Source organism: Elephantulus edwardii, unplaced genomic scaffold, assembly GCF_000299155.1.
Source record: "Elephantulus edwardii isolate Elephantulus edwardi_28Jun2011 unplaced genomic scaffold, EleEdw1.0 scaffold00193, whole genome shotgun sequence".
NCBI classification, from domain to species: domain Eukaryota; kingdom Metazoa; phylum Chordata; class Mammalia; order Macroscelidea; family Macroscelididae; genus Elephantulus; species Elephantulus edwardii.
Genome location: NW_006399943.1, coordinates 5,118,076 through 5,125,097, shown reverse-complemented (window position 1 = coordinate 5,125,097; position 7,022 = coordinate 5,118,076).

Genomic DNA, 7,022 nt, shown 5'->3' with positions numbered 1-7,022 from the left:
GGGTCACCTTTCTTTGGAATGGGAACAAATATCGATGACTGGAAACAAATATTGATCTCTTCCAGTCAGTTGGCCAGCTGGCTGTCCTCCAGATTTCCTGGCACAACTTAGTGAGCACATCCAGGGCAGCGTCTGTTTGTTGAAATAAGTCAATTGGTATGCAGTCAACTCCTGGAGCCTTGATTTTTGCTAATTCTTTCATAGCAACTTGAACTTCCTCCTTTATCTCCATAGGTTCTTGCTCATATGTTATTCCATGAAATTCCTCTGTGTCAGCCAATTCCTTCTGATACAGTGACTCTGTGTACTCCTTCTATCTTCTTTTGATACTTCCTGGATCATTTAACATTCTACCCAAACTATCTTTAAGCATTGCCACCCTTGGCTTGAATTTGTTTTTCAACAAATTTTCAGCTTAAGAAACGCTGAGCAAGTCCGGCCCTTTTGCTTTTCTGACTCTAGCTCTCTGCACATTTCATTATAGTATCTTGCTTTGTCGTCCTGAGCTGCCTTTTGACATTTTCTGTTCATCTGTTTGATTTCTTGATTTCTTCCTTTAGCTTTGGCTTCTCGGCACTCTAATGCAATACTCAGAGTCTCATCTGACATCCATCTTGGTCTTTTCTTCCTCCTCAGCCTTTGTAATGATCTTTTGCATTCTTTGTGGACGGTTTTCTTGATACCTTTCCACAGCTCATTTGGTCTGCACTCATTGGTGCTCAAGGCCTCAAATCTGTTCCTGAGGCTGTAAACTTCAGGGAGGATATTGCACATCTTTCTCCCGCAGAGCTGCTAGTGGATTTGAACCATGTATCTTTGAGTTGACAACACCACTTCTTTCCACTAAGCCTCCATGACTCCCTGCGGACAGGGTCAGTGGGGTTTTCAGGAGTCTGGGCCGTGCCCTGTGTCCCCTGCAGGGCAAGCAGGTGGGTTGGCTAGGGTACCCAGGGTCCTCTGTGATGGCTGGCACCGGTGCCGGTACAGCAGATGTCCACAGACTTGGCTTCAGGCTTCACAAGTGGACTCATTTCCAGAGACTGCAAGTCCAGGTTCCGTTTCATGGAGCAGAATTGAGGTGCCATAGCCCCCCCTGCTTCAACTCCAAGAGCAGCTCTTCCAACTTCTACTGGCCACCTTCAGATCACACATCTCTTCCCCTCAGATCTGTACCCCTGGGAGCCCCACTTCCTTATCAGGACAGGATTGCATTTGGAAGCACCAGCATCAGGATCATGGGCCCTTTGCTGGCTGAGCTCATAGTCACAGGGTCAGAGCTCAGGACCTGACACCTGGGGGCCACTGTTACCCCGTAGAGTGACCAAGGCCAATGTTCCCTCCCAGAGTGAACAGTTGTCAGCTCCTACGGTGGACAGGGCCACAGTCTTCCTACAGTGGACAGAGGTATAGCCAACCCCTGCAGTGGACAAAGTGTACTTGAAGTCTGTGGGTGGACCCTGAGACTTGTCTGCAGGAGTGTAGGCACCAGGAGCCAAGCATCTGGAGTGTTAGGGACCTTCAAGGGCCAAGACTGATGGCTGTGCCTGGAAGTGCCAGGATTAGTGGAGAGATGTCTGACTTAGAGGGTGTCAGACTTAGCATGGAGAACACAGGGTCCTGTTACATCAGCATTTCAGATTAAAACACTCAGACTTACTGCCACTGAACCAGGGGCAACTGTCGCTGGCCCTGCACTGGACCCCCAAGGCTGTGAATCACACCGGAAGCGATGGTCCATCTTTCTTCCTCGAAGAGGCAAGTGGACTTGAACTGTCAGAGAGGATCAGCTGTTTGACAAGGCCAGCAAAGCTCCCTATGTCAGAAAAATATGCAGTTTTTAGTAACAGGCCCTTCCATGAACAAGTAGCTCTTTGGTAAAGTATTTTCCATGCAATATTCTATATTTACTCTATGCAAGTGTTTGCTATTCATCAGAAATTCAGATCCACTAGACACACCAGCTATGCAGCAGAGAGCTGGACAATGACTAGGGATGATAGAAGGAGAATTGATGCCTTTGAGCTGTGTTGCTGGAGCAGAGTATAAAATATACCGTGGACTATCAGGAGAACAAACAGGTTTGTCCTGGAAAGGGTGAAACCAGGCTGCTCCTTGGAGGCAAGAATTCTGAAGCTCTGTCTTAACATACTTTGGGCATGTTGCAAGGAGGGACCAATCCTTGGAGAGGGACCTCATGCTTGGAAGGGTAGAGCGACAGCGCAGGAGAGGAAGCCCCTCGATGAGACAGATCAATTGACTGATGGGGGTAATGGGTTTAGGTGTGTCAGAGACAGTGAGGCAGCACAGGAAAGAGTAGGTTTTAGGGCTGTTGTATATGGGGTCGCTATGAGTTGCAAGCTACTTGATGGCACATAAAAACAACAGACAACCCAAGCCTCTTGGGCCAGCATTCCCCATAAACCTTGCTTTCCTGGCGCTGTTCTGGTCCCAAGGAGATTTAATGTCAGAGGACAGCCAGTAGATCCTCACCACTGAACTCCAAGAGCCTGGTGCAGATAGTAAGAGGCTGGGGCTCAGCTTTGGCCTTCCTCCTCGCCCAGGGGTGGGCAGAGACTTAGTGAACCAGGAGGGGCTGGTGGGCCCTTCAGAGCCTGTCTGCCCTTCATATGATTGGCTCAGTTAAGATTAGTGTCAAACCAGAGAAATCTGTCAGCGCAAGCTGGGGGCCAGCGAAAACTGGATGAATGAGGGAAGTCCCAGAAGGCCACTGGCTGCAGGGGTAGGGAGTACCAGCTGTTGGCGCACTCCTACCTGAGGTCGGAGAGATAATGCTCCACAGTGCTACCTGCCCTTTAGGTGGGCTCACCTCTGGCTCAGGTGGGCTAGGGGCTTCCTGCTACTTCAGGTCTGCACAGGTTTGCACCTTGGCCCTGGAGGCAGAGTTCTAGAACCTCACTTCTGGATTGAAAGGCAAGCTTCTGGAACACTCACCTGGGAGAATCTTACTACCCTCCACATGTCCACCCTAACTGGAAGGGCTGTGCCCCTGAGAAGGAGGCAGACTTCTGGCCTGGCCTGGGGTGGGGGAGACACAGTATCCCCACTGACCACAGAGGGTTAGCCCACTCATGGCTTGGCATATTCTCATCTGGGGTCAGGCGGCCTGGCCCAGACAGACCACACCAGGACACTACAGTTGGTGGCCTGGTCTCTGGGCTGCTCCAATGTCTCAAACTCTGGCAGGGCAGGCCTGACAGGACATCCGCAGGACTGCGCTGGTGTTGAAGAGCTTGGTTTTCAGGTCTCCAGACAGACCCCACACAGAAGCTCCTCCTGTTGACATTATGCAAGAATTAGTGGAAAGACAAGGACATAGTTCACAGAATAGTCACCACATCCTGCTGTTCAGAAGTATGGTCAAAGATGTTACCTGACACTCTCCTAGGGAAGCCTCATCACCACGCATTTAGACCTAGCCTGTGTGGCCCCTGGGGTCTTCCTTTCATGCTTTCCTCCCAGGTGAGTGATGGTGGTGATGTGACTTTGTGAGGAGGGAAAAGCTCTGGTGTGACCCCTCACTAGACTTCTCCCGGAGCCACAAGACCTCTGTCATCCTGGGTGTGTGGTGGGTGTGGGGCACAGTGTGTGCTGACTCAGCTGATGGAGTCCAGTGGCACTGCAAAGGTGCTGTCTGGCCACTGCAGATAAATCCTGTGTCCAGCCAATTAAATTTCCTGTCTCAACCTTAATGTGGTAAGTGGCGACCTTGTCCTGGATGAGGTGGGGGCTCTGATACCATGGGTCCTACGCCTAGCCTTCAGACAGCACAAGGTCTGGGCCTCTGAGCTCAGAACCACAGCCTTTGCTTGCCTGCTGGCCAGTATCTGTGTGCACTCTACTGCAGCTACCATGCCCTCTCAAGGCCCCCTCAGCCATCACATAGGTTGGTCACCAAGGACATGTCTTGCTCAGAGCCTCCTGAGACATCTAACCTGAGAGCAAAGACCCTGTTCCCACTTGGTGTTTGCATGGTCTCTGGTGTATAAGCTGGGCATCAGGAGCAGGAGCAGAACGGACACGTGCTCGAGGGATCAGGCCCTAATCCAGGCTCTTCCTCACACACAAATGACAACCCCTAACATGGTGCCTTTCACACAGAGAAAGCCTCCAGTACGCCCACAGAGAGCATGAGGTCACAGTGACACAGCACCCAAGAGGGCATGACAGGCCGACCGAGAGGCCATGGCTCTGAGCACAAGGCCAGGAGTGGCTGGATGTAGAGAGGAAACAACCTTCTCGGCTCAGGGAACAGTGACTGCTCACCTGCTGGAAGACACCAGAGTACATATGCTCCCTGGGGCAGCGAGTGTGGGAGCTCGGGGACAGGGGCGAGTCTGAGTCGGTGTGTGCTGTGATGGTGGTGCGCTGGGACAGAGCCAGTGTGCAAGGGGCCTAGGACATCAGGACTCCACTGGGAGCTAGCAGGTCTGTGTCGTTGTCCATTTTCCGGCAGGGAGCAGCGACACCCTGATGGCAGTAAGTGTGATGGAGACACACCTCTCTGGGAGTGCTGCAGAGAGCCCACTCAAGTTTATTGGGGGTTACAGTGCACTTATATACAGCCAAGCAAACAGGAAGACAGGATGGTGTGGATTTGTAGATGTGGAGTACGTAGATTGGACAGGAGAACCTCAGCCCAGTGCAGACCACTCCCAGCTCAACAGACGCAACAGCCATCTTCCCAGGTGGTGAGTGTTCTCAAGCCAGCACAGCCAAACGTGGGAGAGCTTTCTCTATCCCATATTAAGGGCTGATGGGTCAGATAGGCGATCTGCCCCAGCCAGAGGCCTCCTCATCCTCCCCAACATTTCCCAACATACACACATTTTGTCACCTCATCTCACCCCAGTCAATTCCGTCTCTAGTCAGAACCAACTCCTGTCTGACCCTGTCTACAGTGTTTCAAGGCTGTAAACCGGAGAAAAGAGATAGCCCACCTTTCCCCGAGGAGCCTACAGACTGTGCTCATTCCCTGTGTGTCACAGAAGGGGACAAGCTTTTGCCCTAGACAATGCGACTGGGGGCCAACGTGGGGCCAGTCCTGGACAAAGGTCTGAGGCCTCTGAATTTCCAGGCTGGGCCCTACCCTTCTGATGTGACCTGGTTGCCCATGGCCCAGGTATTCCTGCAAGTTCAGGAAGAGGAATTGCCTCACCTGTGTAATTAGTGGATTTCCTGGGGTCTGAGGTAGCTTGCGGAGAGCTCTGGTCTTTTAAGCAAAAACAAGAATGAAATTCTTATTGACTTGAAGATGTGTAAAAAAAGTGATGCTTCCATGTCTTGAAGCATTCCCTTACCCACTTGTCCCTATGGTGAATGAAACAAGGCTTTTATCTCAGGAAGATGGACAATCCTCAGAGAGGGTTTTATGTCTGGGCAGACACTTACTGCTGTCCAGATTATAGGATTAAGACTGTGGTGGTGGTGGTGGTGGCGATGCAGGGTGATTGGGAAACAGTCTCTTCTCATTTTCCCAATGAAGTCTATTTGCCACCTGGCTCTCCCTCCCTCCTGGCAGCCCAAGGCTCTCCTAACTTGCTTCCTTTTGTGCTTGGGGGATGGAGTGTAAAGCAGATCAAGTTGCTGCTTTTTGGCATCTGACTTCACGTCCCTGATGCAGCTTTCTGCTGAACTCTGGCCACCACCATCATCTTCATGGTCATATGATGTGAGCTATGGTGGGAAACTAGATTTGTACCCAAAAGGCTCTGACAGGTTCCCCTGACCAGGGGGTGAAAGGTGGCAGGGGATCCATGTGGGGAACAGTAGAGCCATGTGAGGGGGCAAGAAAGCCATAAGGGGGAAGAGGAGCCACGTGAGGGGTAGGGGAGCCATAGGGAGTAGGGGAGGCATGGGGGGGCAGGGGAGCCATGTAAGCAGAAAGGGAGCAATGTGGGGGGACAAGGGAGCCATGTGTGGTGCAGGGGAAGAAGAGGAACCATGTGAGGACAGGGGAGCCGCGTGGGGAGTGTGAGGGTGATCCGTGTCTTCTTCTTGACCCTTTTGTTCTCTGTGCTGCCTCCACAGTGGTCACTATGTATTCTGACTCATTGCATCTGTCTGGACCTGGTGAAAGTGGGAACCAGGTCCTGGAAATTGTCCAGCTCTCTGACCTGCAGCATGTCTGCAGACAGGAGAGACAAGGTGCCTTAGGTGTGGCACATTTACTCCCTCGTGGGTCACTCTGGGCCACTCTGGGTGACCCATTCAGGTTAGGTCAGGGGAACCAGACTGCAAAGCTGGTGGTCAGCTGTGCATGGTTCCCTGATGCACCGGAGTGCATGGGGAGGGCTTGTGGTTGGCATGCCCTGGGTTAACTCCTATCAGCCTTTGATAGAGTTAAGGCCCTCTGACCATAGACAGTGTTTCAGGGCAGGAAGAAGAGGGGAGTGGGCAGGAGCTTCCTGGGAGTGGCTGGTGCCATGGTACTGACTGGGGGATGGACAATGTTGGTGGTGCTGAGAGGGCCGATCAGGGCTGAAGCCATTTCCTTGTGTGCTCCTGGGCTTTTCCACTCACTGGAACCCTGTGCAGGCAGTCTTGGCAAAGATACCTAGCTTGGAAGCTTTCCCATCTTCTTTTAACATAAATGGCATTCTTGTCGCTTGCATGAAGTTGGCCTAACGAGGCCGCTTGCTAACGGGACCAGTCTGCTGACAAAGCACAAAACTGACTCAGAACACAAAGGAGGGTGCAATGATTGACAAGACAGCTCTTCAAGGGACACCTCAGCCGGAAACACAGCTTCATGTGGACCATGCAGGGCTTACTTTCCTGGACTCCCGGGAGACCAGGGCAGATGTGATGGCTAGAGAGGCAGAGCCGAGCCAAGGACACCTGTGGGATTCCACGGGCCCTCATGACGAGGGACTGAGCCAGTGCAGTGTCTCAAGACTGCCTGGTGCAGGCTATAAGGTTTTCAGAGGGGACAACATTGTGTCCTCCCAACATCGCAGAGTCCGTAACTTGCTACATGTTACTGCGCTGACTGAAAGATCAGC